The sequence below is a fragment of the Cavia porcellus genome, unplaced genomic scaffold, assembly GCF_034190915.1.
Source record: "Cavia porcellus strain 051 isolate PalLab524CR breed Dunkin Hartley unplaced genomic scaffold, mCavPor4.1 scaffold_28, whole genome shotgun sequence".
Lineage (NCBI taxonomy): Eukaryota > Metazoa > Chordata > Mammalia > Rodentia > Caviidae > Cavia > Cavia porcellus.
Window position 1 is genome coordinate 48,314,617 of NW_026947511.1, and position 16,678 is coordinate 48,331,294.

General features: G+C 41.4%; 1 pseudogene; it reads left to right on the top strand.

Moving 5' to 3' along the window:
• Nucleotides 1-305: 305 nt before the first annotated feature.
• Nucleotides 306-11,120, top strand: LOC100720079 (DLA class II histocompatibility antigen, DR-1 beta chain-like; annotated as a pseudogene).
• Nucleotides 11,121-16,678: the final 5,558 nt, after the last annotated feature.

Genomic DNA, 16,678 nt, shown 5'->3' on the forward strand with positions numbered 1-16,678 from the left:
GCAGGGGCAGTGCATGCCTGTGCAGCCTGGAGGGAAGGGTCCCATGCAGGGGAGGGAGAAGCTCTCAGGGATAAGGGGCAGGCAAGGAGTGCTCTGGGTGGAGTCTTTAAATGAGCAGGAGGTGGTGAGGGTGAGGTTGAGCAATGAACCACCCTCCACCCCTGGGCCTGAGACTGGGCCAGCAGAGAGGGGCAGCTTTGGGAATGACAGGGAGAGAGCTGTGTCCCGCCCTACATAGAGATGAAGGATGAAGCCCTGGGTGCTGGCATGTGTGTAGCTGTCTGTTTCCTCCCGGGAAGAGGACCATGGCCAGGTCACTCCTTTCCACAACGCGTTTCTTGGAGTATGTTAGATGGGAGTGTCACTTCTCCAACAGGACTGAGCATGTTCAGATGGCAGTCAGACACACCTACAACAAGGAGGAGTTCCTGCCCTTGACAGTGACCTGGGCAAGTACCTACCAGTGACTGAGCTAGGGAGGCCGGGTTGTGATTCTGATTCTCACACAGGAAGCAGGAGAGTAATAAACCGAGAAAATACATTGATGGCTAAAGTTTAGTCTATGCTTCATGTATTTTATAACACTACATGGTGAATCTGTACCCTTATCTCATTATCGTTGAGAAAGTCAAGGCACAAAGAAATGTAAATGTCTCTTTCAGGATAAACCAGAGAGAGTGAGATGCTGGTTTTGAACCCAGGCAGTCTGCTTCCAGAAATCAGTGTTAATACTTCAAATTCTTTGAAAAGACTTGAAAACAGTTTACGCAGGAATGAAAGATCATGACAGACTATGAAAGGTGTTAATGTTTTCCTCAAATTCTAGAGTGCCCTTGATATGAGGATTAACTTGGGGGCTCATGACGGAGGTTCCTGTGAGCCCCAGGCAGGCGTGATGAACCTATGAGGACCTGGATCTGTTTCAGAAAGGCAGCCAACCAAGAATTGCTCTGCCTCCCTGACTGGTGCTCTCTGCCTTTCTTCCTCTAGCTGAGCCCAGCGTGACCCCGGACCCCACAAAGACCCAGCCTCTGCAGCACCACAATCTCCTGGTCTGTTTTGTGAGTGGCTTCCACCCAGGACACATTGAGGTTAGATGGCTCATAAATGGGTAGGAGCAGGAAGCCGGGGTGGTGCCCACAGGTCTGATCCAGAATGGAGACTGGTCTTTCCAGAACTTGGTCATGCTGGAAACTGTTCCCCAGAGCCTGCCAGGTGGAGCACCCGAGCTGGAGCAGCCCAGTCACAGTGGAGTGGAGTGAGTGGGGAACCCCTGACCTCTTCAATTCCCTTCCTTCCCACTAGGGGTCTCCACTTACCCGAGTGTCAGGTTTCCCCTGTCATTTCTCATCTCCTTTAGACCATTCATAGAGGGGAGGATTGGGTGAGCTTCTGCAAGCACTTGTGTCCCTTCAGCATGGAATACTGCCTGCCATACACAAGAGAAGTGTGTCTGCTGGAACCTTCTCATGCTATCACTGGTGATAGTCATCCATTGGCCTGAACTCCAGGTCCTGCCTCTGGGCTCGGTCTGTGTTTTTGTCGTTGCTGCTCTGGGCTGTAATTGTGGTTTGCAGGGAGGAGCAATGCAAGGTCTTCCTGACAGGAGGGGAGTCCACCCTCAGCTCTTCTATTCATGAACTCTGTTATCCTAGATGGCTACTCCACTTCCAGACACTGCACTCATCTGGAGATAATATAGGGCTGTGAGATTTAAATGAATTCAGTGCATGAGCCTCATACTAAATGCAATTTTTAAATCTTTCTTGCCAGGAATCTCCAATCCTATCTTCTCAGTGCAGGAATTTTTTCTCTCATTTTAAAATTCTTAATGTCAGGAGCACAGTGACAGAATTTGGATTTGAGGTTTAAAAAAATCCTTAAACTTAGTGTCTTCCTCAGGGTCAGAGTCTGGATCTGCACAGAGCAAGCAAGATGCTGAATAGAGCTGGGGCCTTTGTGCTGGGTCAGCTCTTCCTCAGGTTGGGGCTGCTCATCTACTCCAGGAATCAGAAATGTAAGACGCCTACTGTGGGGTAAGACTTTCCACGTCATTTCTTCATGGAAGATGGGCTGTTTTCCTGTTGTAGTTCTTGGTATTTTGGTGTCTCTGTGTGAAGCCTTTCTTCTCTCAGGTTACCTCAAATTGGCTGAGGATTCAGAAATCAATTGTTTATGTGTCCTTTGTTGAAATCTAGGGGGTGCAGAGACACAGATTGAGCAACCTAGAAATATCAGCTGGAGTGCAGGGGGTAAAGAAGGAAGAGCAACTGGACATGGAATTTATGGGGCAGCTACCTCCTCAGTCACAGTCTCTAGGTTTGTGCTCCTTTCTCTGCCCGGCTGGCAGGGGCTGTGATGTTAGAGAAAGTTCAGGTGGAGGATCTGACAGTGGGGGCGCTGTCTGCAGGGAGAGGTTTGCCTTCATGAGTTCTGTTTGTTTGTCTTCATTTTGCTTTGTTGCCTAAGGTTTATTTAGTGAATCCTTAAATTAAATTTGTAAAAATGCTGCTAAAGTCTTTAACTCTCAGCCCTGACAGAGACTTCAGCCCTTGGTACTGTGCTTTCTTTCTTTCTTTTTTATTTTTTATTAATTAACTTTTCTGGGACATTTTAAGTATATATGTTGATCACTTTCATTAGAGGGAACTTGTACCTCTACATAATTTATTCCAATTTCTCTCCCCCATTGCCTTATCCTCTCTTTAATCTCTCTTCCCCTCCTCATTTAAAAAACCCTTGTTTCCATTTCTCCCTTCCTTCCCTTTTCCCCACTCCCTAGTAGTTCCCCATCCCAACTGAACATTTTCTTCCTTTTTCATAACATCATGCCTTTTAAGTCTCTATTTTCCCTCTCTTTCCCAGGCCACTCTGGAGTTCACCCATCAGGTAATGTCCTCGAATCTTCTCCCGCAGACAGATTCGCTCTCCCTATAAGGGACCATAAAAGGGAGAGACATGAAACAGAAAATGTGAAAGATTTTTGGATGCAATGTTCTGATCAGGACGAATCAGTGCACTAAGTTTTATGTTCTCCACTTAAGAAAATCCTGTGCTCTGACATGGCACTGGGTCAGGGAGTTTAAGAATTTTGTTTTCAGGGCTGGGGATTTAGCTCAGTGGCATAAGCACCTGCCTTGCGAGCAGGCAGTCATGAGTTCAGTCCCTGGTACCGATAAAAACGAAAAAGACCAAAAAAAAAAAAAAAGAATTTTGTTTTCTTTTCTTTTCTTACTGCAGGGCTATCCTTAGAGAGGAGAGAAGCTGCATTCAGAGTGAGATGTGGGCACACTGCTGGCCTCTGTCCTTGCAGGGCTCCTGAGCTAAACAGATGGAGACACTGAAGGAAGGACCTGCATCCCTGCTTCTCCACGTCATGACAGGCTTCCTGCCTGGCTCTCATTCTCCCACAGAGAGAGGCTGTCCAGGTGCCCAGGATCACACAACGTGTCTTCCTCGAAAGCTCTGACACACCGTCCTTCAGCCTTTGGGAGATGGATCTGATTCCATGGGAAAAGAAGGAGCAATGTCAAATTTTTTTTTGAAAGAAAGAAATGATTAATTGAGAATGCATCAGGGATAAGGAAATGATAGTTTCTGACACAATTAGTTCGTTAATATTTTTAATTAATTTTCTCACATAAGCCAATAAACTCTTAATAAGAATTGTGTCATTTAAAAAATATAGACAGTATTAAGTGCCAGCCAACTATAGTGAAACAAAAATAATGCCAAAATGTTATCTCTGTTTAGGAGTAAAATGCTGATATATAATTTTATAACACAAGTATATTTACCAAGGAGTTTTTAAATGCATACCAATGAAAGTCTAACTTTATCACATGTTATAACATATAGCACATCTTTTTTGGGGGGGGTACCAGGGATCAAACTCATGACCTTGCACTTGCCAGGCAGGTGCTTATGCTGCTGTGCTAAATCCCCAAGCACATCTATTTTAATAAACACATTTTATAATTCATTGATTACAGATTAAACTTAGTAGTATAACTGTGGCTAGAATTAGAATCCTAAACATTTGAGAATTATTTAACATAGTTTCAGGTTGTTAATAGAATGTATTCAAAAGTCAGTCTTTTGAACAAATCTCTCGCTTTGATGAATAAAATGAAAGCAAGATAAGACAGTGTGAGCTTCATAACAATTATCCCTACTACTGTGGTCACTTTTACAAATATGTTTCTGCCAAGAGTGTATAACCTTACACATACTGTGGAAAACAGAAATTCCTTAGCTAAAAAGTTGCTCATTTCCAATTATACCTGCCAATTCTATACCTTGGAATATATCTAAGGGAGGTAAAGACAAGGCAAAACAAAGCAAGATGTCCTTATGAAAACAGCAGATACAGTTCACAATAGTCAAGTTATAGATCAGCCTAGGTACCCATCTGTGGATTAAGTGATTAAAAAAAAGTGTTACTTATATACAGATGGAGAATTATTCAGTCAGAAAGAAGGATAAAATAATATTTTCAGGTATATATGAAACTGGAAATCATCACACTAAGTAAAATAAGCTAGGCTTAGCACAACAAGTACTTTATGTTTTCCCTAACATATAGCATCTCAGAAAAAAATAAGTAACATGCAAGTAGAAAATAGTAGGCTATTGGACCATAGGAAGGGGGTCAGAGGGTGGAAGAAAGAGGGCATGAAATGTTAATGGGGAGGTGGATCTGATCATAGTATGTTATATGCATGTATGTGAATGCCACGCTGAAAGTCGGTGTTCTGTATAATAATACGCACTAAGAATGCACACATGATAGGTGTGCTATAGTTCAAAGCGAAATTAGTCATAACAGTGAAGAATGTGAAATAGTCTAAATGACCACCAGCTGCTAAATAAACAGTGTGCTAAGGCTATTCATGCCATAGCACCCTACAATATTGTGATATAACCCTACAAAAGAAACAAAATGTCACATGCTGTAAGACAACTTTTAGGTAGCATGCAACATGAGCATGAACGGGCATATGGGCTGTGTGGGTCATTCAGTACTTCCACTCTACAAGCTGACAGTCTAAATAACTTCATACATAGGTGGGCAAGACAACAGGTGAAATATGGAATCTAAGGAAATAATATACCTTTCTGTCTGGCTCTCATTTTCCCACAGAGAGAGGCTCTCTTGGTGTCAAGGACCACTCAGACCATAAGTTATTTTATGGAGCACATAAATTACAGCAGTATTTCCAGCACATAACATAGAGAGTCTTAAATCAATAAACTAAGATTACCAACAAGCATTAACACAAAAGCCACAAACTGTAGTGTAAATTAAAATGTAGAAACTTATAAGGGCCATTTCTTTCACTATGGGATCAAGAATCCCAAATAAATTCACTGGGGGAAGAACTCACCTTTGAAAACTTAAAAGAGGTACAGCTACAAAGTCTAAAATTTCCAAATTCCAGAAATGGGTGCATTCTGTTTGAGAAATCTGGAGTACCCTCTCAGTTACCTTGGGGGTATCTGCTGAATTTCTGCTTGAGTGAAAGATGGATTCTGGTACAGAAAAGAGATAGAAACCAAGTGAAGAGAACTTGGTTCATTTTTCTTTTAGTTTTTCTTTTACTTTGCATTTCTTTTTTGGTGCTTGAATCCTGGGACTAGAAAATGTTAGATAAGTGGTCTTTGCTGATCCATGCCTCCTGCTCACCAGAGAAATTTTAAAAGTGCTACAGGTTTAAGTGCCGTCTGTTATAACCTAAGCCCCCCTAACTGTCGCAGACTAAGGTCTGTTCTGTATAAGCCCGCCTGCTGCTTCCCCTCCCCTTCTCCCTTCAAATCTAACTAGGTTAAGTTTTAACTTCCTAAAGGCCATTAAACAAAAGCCTGAGGTAATAGCTCCTGACAGCCCGGGTCTTCCCTACCCGGTAGCCCATCACAAATTGTGTTAATTGCATTACATTGTGTTAGATTGTACATTCTTCACACAAATATCTTCCTTTGTATCATAGCAATACCTGTAACTTGGCCTTACTGTAAATGTGTGTTTTCCTTTCCCTCTGGGCAAAGGATTGATATGTTAATCAATGCTCTCCTCTGTAAAGAATTGTAAAATCTTACCTAATTGATATGTTAACCATTGTTGCCCTCTACAAATAGAACAGTTGTGGTGCTAACGTAAGGTAACTAAGGTTGTTAATTGCTGTTAGACTTTTCTATTCTTTGCTAAGAAAAACAAGATCTTCTTATCTAAACTTGCTAGTATGCAGGGAGACTTGCAATTGCCGTTTCTGCTTTGTAGTGCATCATACCCCATCCCCCTCCTTACATTGTGTGACCAGCAGCTGTTTGTGTATTTACAAGATAAAAAGTCCTGACTTTTAGCTGTGAGGTGCGCAGTCTTCAAATTGGCTCCCGGAGACTCATCACCAGGCCTGGATTTTACCTAATAAAGCCTTTGCTTCCCAAATTTTAATTTCTTGCTTTCTTGGATTTTATATGGGGTCCAAGTTATCACACTGTCTAGGAATCTATAAAGAACCCAAAGTAACGTCTTCTTTTAACCACCAGCTGAGTCATTTTTCAGAACGTTTGGTAAGTTTGTGCTGGTTGTGTAGGATCTTGAGAGACAGAGAATGAAGGCAGAAAAAAATTCTCTATAGTTCAGTTGAAGTACTGAAGCAGAGTTAAAGAACAATTCCCTTCACACTACCCCCTCCTCCTCAGTAGTTATAACTTCTTTGTCTGGTACAGGTAAGATTGACAACTAAGTCCTATCATCAGAGTTTATACCACTTTGTTCTCTCAGGATTCATAAGGCTCTGTCTTCTTTCAAGGTTAAATTATAAATTATTTTGTCTTGCTTCTGTCCCCTTGCCCACCCCCAACCTCAGTTTCTAAAGACCAGCCCTCGACCAAATATGTAAAACTAGAACTTTTCCTTTTTTCTAAAGCCCAGAACTTTGGACATGAGTTTGGCTGGGTCAGTGTGCATACACAATCCTGGAAATAAATCTTCCTTTTTCCACATTGATCTATCTTATCTCTTGGATTCTGCAACAGTACTAGTAAACAAATCTAGATATGATCAAAACTTTCAACCAACTTGACTTAATTGGATTTTCTAATTGCAGAGTTATCATGACACCCAATAACTACAAAATATGTATTTCTTAAAATTGTCCTAGAAACTCAAACTCCAACATACACAGTAGGCATAGAGGTATTTGTAATAATTTTCAAAAAATCAAAATTATACGACTATATCTGTGGTTACACTAATCAAATTACAAATCCATTTGCCTGATAAAATCATTTTTTCTAGTAAAGCAGTAAGTTATTTTCAAATTTTCTCTTTACTTTTTCTTTGATGTGCCATAAATTATTGAGAAGTGTAGTAATAACAAAGTGGATATTTAAAAAAATTTTTTTTTGGTCTTTTTCATCTTTTTATTGGTACCAGGGATCGAACTCACGACTGCCTGCTTGCAAAGCAGGCACTTATGCCACTGAGCTAAATTCCCAGCCCTGATATTTAAAATTTTTGACATTCAAACATCCTTATGTTGCAGAAAAACCAGCATGAAACCAGATAGAAGGCTCTTTGCACCGAAGACTCTAGAAGGCAATTTTATTGAGCTCAATGCCAGTGACCTGGGGAACTATCACAGAGTTCAAATCATCCACAAGATGTCACTTTTGAGTTGTTTAAATACAGTTTGCAAGCAGAAAGTACAAGGCAGATGGCACGTTATTACATGATTGATCATATGAATTAAGTCGCATCCTGGAGGCAAAGTCTGAGTGGAGAAAATGAACTTAAAGGTGCCCTTGATTGGGCCACTTTGTCCCAACCAAAGTCCCTGAAGCAAGTTGGAAACTGTAGGGTTTTTCCCATGTGCTACTCCCAGCACTGACTCTCAGTTTCTTTTCAAACCCGGAAGTTGAACCTGCAGCTTTTCGCCTTTGCCAATGCTCCCCCAATCAGCTGTCAAAACTTCATCCCACCCGCCCTTTAACTCCACCCATCAGTTCCAAATAAAGCCTGTGGTTTTTCCTTTGTTACTTCAGAGAGTGCCTGTCTCTCTTCCCCAACGCAATAGAGGCCTCTTTTCTTTTCTTTCTCTGTTCTCTCTCTCTCTCTCTCTCTCTCTCTCTCTCTCTCTCTCTCTCTCTCTCTCTCTGTCTATCTCTCTCAGGTCAGAGGACCAAACAGAAACAATATATATTCTTTTAACAAAGGAAAACACAAGCTGGGAACAGTCAAACTGGCCCAGCGCATTATCTGAGGAAAAGCAGCTGGACTCACTGCTGCTGCTGTGAGCTGACTGCACTGAGCAGGGTGCTTCTTGATAGAACTGTGGGGGACTGGTGGTGGCTGAAAAGATAAGAAGTATGAAATATAAATGACCTTTATTTTGAGAATGCAGGGAGAGACAATCCCGATCCCCTGGGGGCGTGGCATCTTCCCCAGGGGTCGGCGATCTCTCTGTGGAACACGTGGAGTGGAGGCATATAAGTAGCCTTGGTTTGGGGTGGAACTAAGGGGGCATTAGGGATGCACAGGTAGCCCACTGGCCTTTGTTTGGTGCCATAGGTAAATTCCTAGGGGTGGGGGAGATGGAGCTCCTTGGTTCCGCTTGAGGCTTTTCCAGCTACGGTGCCTGGCCTGGGCCAAAACTCTTTCATATCCTGTCTTATGATTATTATGAAAAGGGGCGAATATTTTTCTCTTTAACTGCTTCCTGCTGGAAGAAGGTGCTGTACTGGGGTCTAGGAGAGTCGACGGGATGACGGTTGATGCCCAGTTATAAGCTGATGCCAGGTGTTTTAGCCAGGACAACTTCACTGGTGAATGCACGTATGTTAGACTGGAAAAACAAAGAGACAAGATGTTATGAGGAGGCATGGCACTGTCATATTTAAGGTGAGTTAGAAGGAAAGGTGCCTTTGATTTAGACATGTTATATCAGGATGATGTTGATGTAGGATCATTGTCACAGTGAGGTAGAATTCTGAAAAATAAGTGTGAAGTTAGGAGGAGTGTGAGGTAGAATTCTGAAAAATAAGTGTGAAGTTATGAGAGGTGATTACCCCCTCCCCTGAAAGGGTAAAAGTTAAGAGGGTAGGTAGGTTAAAACTTGTCTCTGGTCCAGGAATCGAACTGGAAAAAATAGGGGGAGCAGGAAAGGCGGTGGCTGTACCAGTATAGAGAAGGTAAGGGCCTAGGGTTTCAGGAATGTCATGTTTAACCAAACAGCTGAGGGTAGAAAGAACTAAGACAGTTGTCACATAGAACATTATGAAGATGATCTTATGCATGATATGGGAGTCTTTAGGAAAGACTGTCAAGAGTATTGCTGTAAAAATGATCATTAATAAAACATAAGAAATTAGGAACCAAAGTGGATAATAAAACATGACTTAGCCTGTTAACTGTGGCTGCGAGGCCTTCATGAAATGGAGATGGGTGGGTGACAGAAGATGAGATGATACTCAGAATGATCAGATTATGGCTAGGGGGCACCACTTAGCCTGAGTGATGTGAAACCAGGATGGGAGTCTAGCAACTTTGATCACTGTTGAGGTTGCCAAGAATATCAGGTATGGGTCACTGTAACCTGGTTGTCGTCCTTGGAATGATTTGCTGTAACAGGATTTTACAGTATATCAGCAGTTCCCCTGGTTGTGGGAAACGCTCTTTTGTATCCTGAAAAAGTATAGGCCCTGTTTATAAATGGCATAGGTTGATCTTTAATACCCGCTAGACTTTGAGGATTTAATATAGCAGCCTGAAAACTCAGGAAGAACTCTGTATGTATGGCCTCTGTGTCCACAAGTATAGAGAATATCTTACCGGAGACTTTTAGTGGGACTTGGATTCTGAGACAGACACCCATAAAGGGGGCTGTTGTTGGCCCTGAGCCCCGTCAATCTTTAGCAGCAAGTTTAAGCAGATCTGTCAATGATGAATCTGGTAGTGTTGGCATTTCCCACGAGGGCTAGAAGTTAGGATGGATTACCCACTCTCTGGTTGCTGGGACAGTCCAGTAGCCCTGGGGTAAGCTCTCAAAGAATGCCAGGGTGGGGCACTCTCTTGTGCAATGTTTTCTGCTGCCTTTGAAGCATGGTCCACGGGGGGGGGGCAGCTCCACTTTGTGTAGGTTTACCTGTTTCAGAACTCCAAGTGTCACAAGTGGTATTGTTATCTCTGTCACTGAAAAACCATATGTTATCTCTGTCATATGAAAAACCATATTAAAGTCTCTATAAGGTTTGAAGGTCAAGTTTTGCCTTTTTGTTTGGGATCTGGACTATAGTAGAAGGTATCTGTAGAATTAAGTAAGCATGCAGGAGTCAAATATAATCAACAGGGTATTTATAATTTTAGTAATGGCTTCTCATAAGGAGGACAGGTCCAGAGAATTTTAGGAACTGACATGTTATTTATGTCATATATATAAGTATCTCTTTGTGTTATTAAAATGTCTAATGCCATTTGCATCTGATTTTTAGAGGATGGCCTGTTTAATTAATTTTTACTGTTTTATTTAGGAGAGAAATCAGCTATGGTGTTATTTAATATCAGTTGAATATAGTTAATTATGGCTTGGTGGAGGGTTGAGCCAGGGCAGGCAGATAGGCTGGGAAAAGGTTTAAGTTTGGCTTCTGCTACAGGGCTGGTTTTGCTGTTTTGCATATATCGTACAGCCCTTGTCTTGGAAAAGAGCTAGTGATTCCCAGCAAAAGGAATGCATAATTATTTTTTAATTTAAATTGTTAAACATTTAGATTATATATCTCTAAGCGTATATCTGGATCTAAAAGAAAACATTTGTCATGGCTGGATCACAAAAAAGGCAGCAGAAATAATCTGAACTTAATATCTGAAAACATGAATACAGCATCAGATCAGTAAGATGAACTGTCTGTTGTGACTTGCTTCATGTGTCTCTGTGCTGGCAGCCAGAGCTGCACTTGAGCTTGGAGGCAGGAACTGGTCTGGCATGCGGTTAGAGCACGCCCAGTGTGGGGGCATGGCATGCAGAATGAAGATGGGGGGGGGGCGCTGGGATGTAGCATATGGGGCAGGGCTGGGACTGCCCCAGAAAACGCGCACAGGGCAGCAGCAGCAACAGCAGTGAGCACACAGTGCATGGGGGGCGGGGCTGGGATGGTGCACGGGGGACAGCAGCAGTGGCGCACGCTGCGAGGCAGAGTTGGGACATGGCATTAAGCTGGGGCTGCTCCTGGAGGCGCAGCCAGTAGCCAACCCAAAGGGAGCTGAGCTGCTATGTCAAGGAACTGCTGCAGATGCGCGAATTAGGACGTGGTGTTAAAGCCAATCCTGCACGTGGACCTGGAGCGTGGCATGAGAGCTGAGATACCATGTGGAGTTGGGGCCCAGCATGAAAGTCTAAAGCAGTAGTGTCTTTCAACACTGTTTGGGCTGGAGCGCTTGAGAGCTTAAAGTAGCTGCGCATATCTCCCAACACTATTTGGGCTCATTTTTTATCTCAATGGGGAATGGGTGGGCATGCACAGTGGGGCAGAAACAAAGGGATGCTGACAGTGTGGTGGGGGAAGGGAGGAAGGAGGAGGCAGTGAGGAAACAAAAGGGATGGGGACACTGGCAGGAAAGAACGCATTCTCAAAACAAAGGCTTAAAGATAGAGAGTTTCGTAAACTTGTCATCAGTGTGATAAGCTATAAATAGGAATTTTTTTTGAGGGGGACAGGAAGTGGTCCCCAAGATGAAAATCTGGTGTGGGGTCTAGCTCACAAAGTTATAGCCAGATGAGGCAACAGACTTGACTGTGGTCTGCTAAGTGTAAGTCATCACTTTTTACTTATAGACTGGTTGGTTATTATATGGTTCCAAAGTTTCATAATAATTGGCCATCACCAACATATATGAGTTGATTTCACATGGGTTTAGTAACAACTCTGCCCGAGAGAACTTAAAAAGCTCTGAAGGACGTGAGAGTCTCTTAGTGTGGACACAGACTGGCCCAGGAAAACTCTGCCTTGGGCTATCCAAACCCAAAGGACATGAGAGTCTCTTAGTGTGGACACAGATTGACCCAGAAAGACTCTGCCTTGGGCTATCTAAGGACATGAAAGCTTTATGCAAACCCACAGAAAGGGGGAGAAAACCTGCCTGGGGCCTGGCCCAGTGGTAATCTCTGGGGGGTTGCTCACCTGTGGTAAATTGGGTTGGTGTTGTTTGCGAACTGGCAGCAACAAGTTTACAGCTCCTGAGTGTAGAAGTGAGGAATTAATGCAGGATGCAGGCTGGTCCCCCTAAACAGTAGGGGACTCAAACTGGAAAGCCCCAGGAGTCTCTTGCCTGCCGTTCTCGGTCAGGAAACCATATGATAGAACTGTGGGGGACCAGTGGTGGCTGAAAAGATAAGAAGTATGAAATATAAATGACCTTTATTTTGAGAATGCAGGGAGAGACACCCCTGATCCCCTGGGGCATGGCATCTCCCCCTGGGGTCGGCGATCTCTCCATGGAACACGTGGAGTGGGGGCATATAAGTAGCCTTGGTTTGGGGTGGAACCTAAGGGGGCATTAGGGATGCACAGGTAACCCATTGGTCTTTGTTTGGTGCCATAGGTAAATTCTTAGGGGTGGGGGAGATGGAGCTCCTTGGTTCTGGCTGAGGCTTTTCCAGCTACAGTGTCCAGCCTGGGCCAAAACTCTTTCACTTGTGTGACAAGCAGCTGGAGCCCTGGCAGAGGTCGCTATTTGATGTTTGACTTACTCTAACATGCCTGTAACTTTGCTATTTTATAACCGTGCCTTTACTGTTTTTGTAACTGTGCCCTTACACTTCAAGGTAAGTAGATAAATTTATATTCTGATATTTTAAAAGGAGAAATATATAAAAGTCAAGAATCTAAATCTTTAAGAATTTGCAAAAATAAAAATGAATTTAACTCAAAATGAAGTAAAGGAACAAATAAATTTAAGAGAAAATCATTAAAGTTGAAAATAGATGAAATAAAATGAATAAAGCCAGATTTCTGTTATGTTTTGTTTGCTTTTTGGTTCTGTGTGTGTGTGTGTGTGTGTGTGTGTGTGTGTGTGTGTAGCACTTGCAAAATTAATCAGGAGGAAAAAATCCAAATTATGTATTTTGAACATAATTCTTTTCATTTGGGAATTAAAAGGTGACATTATTTCAGATCCTATAAACACTAGAAAGATAGTGAGAAGAACTAACCACTATGTGTCAGGAGATTTGTGAATGCAGATGAAAATTTTGGAAAACACATCCAAGTGACATCTCTGTTATGTGAAGAACAAGAGACTGAACCTTCCTTCCTTGTACTGATTTCCGTGATGCTGGTTGATTGGGCTCATTGGGCTGGCTCTCTCCAGAACAGTCTCCTGGGGACCCACGCAGAGGGTCCCTGGCCTGGGATCCTCAGCAGACTCAACCTGGACTCTGGGCCAAAGTCTTCCATGTGGGGCCAGAGTTTCTAACATGGCCTATATGGTCTCATCAGCATCGACTTCTTTGATGGGCCCAGAGCCTGGAAAGTATGTTCTCTCAGACAGAAAAGTGACAGCTGGAAGATTGCTTAGGTCCAGTCTCTGAAGCTGTATTGGTCTCAGAGTCAGTGCAGGAAAGGGATGGGGACAAATAATCTGTAGCCTCCTTTACTCTTTCCATGTGACCTCTCAAAGTGGGCCAAAAATGGACAATTTGTATCTCCCTTCATGTGATAAAGAAACTATAGCTTTCTTAAACTACGTTTCAGAGAAAACTAAATAACTAATTGCTTCAGTGTTAAGTCCTAGGAAATATTTAATTGAGCTGGGATTGGTAATTTGCGTAGGTGTTATGGCAAAATTTCTCTGCTCAGAATTTATAGAAAGGACCCTTTTCCCCCTCTTGCTCTGTGGGGCTATCATAGATTAGAGCACTGTGTTTGGAAGAGACTGAGTACTAGAATTTAAAATTTATTCCATGCTGCAAGTTGTGGACATTCGACACTATACTAGAATCGTACAGGAGATCTTGGTATGTTGAGCTCAATTCTGTCCATTGTGTTGTTATTTTTCAAACATTCTGTATTTAATTCAGACCTTAGCATTTACAAATGAAGTTTTAAAACAAAGTGGTAGTTTATACACTTTCCCAATAGCAAATAGAAGAAATAAAGTGTCCCAAAACAGCAAGCAATGAACTTGTCATGATGGTCTGTGCAATTATTTGAATACAGATTTAAGATAATTTACATCTTTAAAATAGTTGCTGTTTTAATTAATGAACGTTTTCCTTCCATTATAACTCTTAGACTTTCATTTATTTTCTTTCTATTTTTCATTATGTAACCTTCTAGCACTCCAGATATCAAGAGGAAAAAAACAAACATTTCACACTGGAGCTATGTGTGCAATGTGGTAAGTATATGAAGTGTCTAAGTATCATATTGAGGAAATTCATGTTTGAGTTTAACATTAGACTTCCTTTAGACAGCTCAGGTTATGTGCTGAATTCTGCCAGAATGGGGCTCTATGATTCTAGCATTAGGTCTGTATGCTTCTTCTACCCAGGGGTTTCTCTGTGCCATGGGGAGACTCTGGGTCCCGGTTAAGGGAATGATGCTGTGAAGATTAATGGTAACACAAACGCATCTGTAGATATGCATTTCATGGCTGTTTCTTTTCATATTTGCCAGTTGGCTACTGTGGAAAGAGCAGTACAATCGAATTCTATTACTAGGGTCCTAGTAAATTAATGACATTATCAAAATATTTGATTTTTAGAGTATCATATTTGACATGAAAAATGTATTAAAGATGATGCTGTGAGACAGCAGTGAACATTAGATTTTCCTGAGAGAGTTAGGTCCTTCTTCAGCAAATTATACAAACATATATTTTTATATAAGATGTCTTGCCTTACTTGAAACTACACTCATAAATAAAATAAATCAAACTCATATTTATAAATATCATATTGTCTTCCTAGAATAAAAATATAATCCTCATCATAATAATAATAAACTGAAAGAGCAATGTGATCCAAAATGTACAATAGATGATGTAATCATCAAAGAGAAAGAAAGTGCTCAAAAGGAAAGAACAACTGGGATAGGAGAAAGGATAAAAGAAAGGAAAAGATTGTACATATGTAGATATGCATATATAACTGTGTATATGTATATGTATATATGTATGTATATGTATATGTATGCAAGATAGATAACCATACTACTAATCTCTGTTAGTCCATCAAAAAGAACAGTTTGTACTTTCATTGTTTGATCTTTTTTATGCCTAGATCTTATAACCTGAACAACTACTTCAAGATAACAATATGCAGCATATTAACTAGTATTAATTTCTATTTTTTTGAAGTGCTGTATTATTTTTGTCCTTTTGTCTATTTTGCTTTTTAAAATAAATAAATAAATGAATGAATAAATAAATAAATAAATAAATAAATAAGCTGTCCTGCCTTAAGGAATTCTTTGTTAATACACTTTGATCAACATTATAGGTCTTTCGGTGGGTGTTAAGAAAACAGTTGCACGTCAATGGGGTGGGTGATGGTGTACCCACCCATGGTATTTTGCAACCCACTGGGCAGAGTGTCTGGGAATTGATTGTTCCTCTCCACTGGACCTTACAGAGTTACTGGAAGGCCAGTCTTGGAGACAGGGAGAGGAACCTGCTTTCTAGTAGAGCTCAGTGTGTCTATGTTTGCGACATAGGCTCATCCATCGCACTCCGGATGTACTGAGTCCTGCAATTTCCCCAAACGTGGGAAACTCGGTGGCATAATCCATGGTAGTGGGGGACTGCATTCGAACTCCCCCTGAAAACAGGAAAAAAAAAGGTATTTGTGGTTTAACATTTCAAGACCCTGTATATTTGAGTCTTTGAGTAATATATCAAAATGCAATGCTGAAAAGATTCTGAGTTTCACCTGACTATAAATTTAAAAGAAAGAGAACTGTGAGATTGTAAATTACTGGAGACACAAGAAGAAGCAGATCAAAGTTTTATTCGTGAAGTCTTTGCCTACACCTAAGTCTTAAAGAGTTCTACCTATTCTATCTTCCAGTAGATTTAGTGTTTCTGTTTTAATATTTAGATTGTCAATCCTTTTTGACTTTAGTTTAGTGCATGGTGATAGGCATGGGTCTAGTTTTAGTGTTTGGCATATGGAAAGCCAGGTTTTTGAGCACCATGTATTAGAGAGTCTATCTTTCTTCCAGTGAACGTGTTTGGCACCTTTGGTGGCTGAGTACATTTGGAATTGTTTCTGCATCTTCCAGTCTGTTCTACTGATCCTCAGGTCTGTTGTTTTTTGGGTTTTGGTCTTTTTTTCCACTGCAAAGGTGTTTTTATCAGAGGAACTCTGGAGAATAATTCAAAGTCATAAATTATAATGTTTCCTGCCTTGTCATTGTTGCCCAGAATTGTTTTTGCTATACCAGGTCACTTCTGTTTCCAAATTAATTTTAGAAGTGTTTTCTCTAGTTCTCTGAGGTATGCTATTGGTAGTTTGATTGGGATTGCATTAAATCTGTATAAAAATTTTGGAAATATAGCTATTTTTACTATGTTGGTGCTTGCTACTCAAAAGCAAGGGATATCTTTGCTCTTTCTGATATCCTCTTTGATCTCCTCCATCTAGACTCAAGTCAGTTATGCTGTTGAAAAACAGCTACCTTC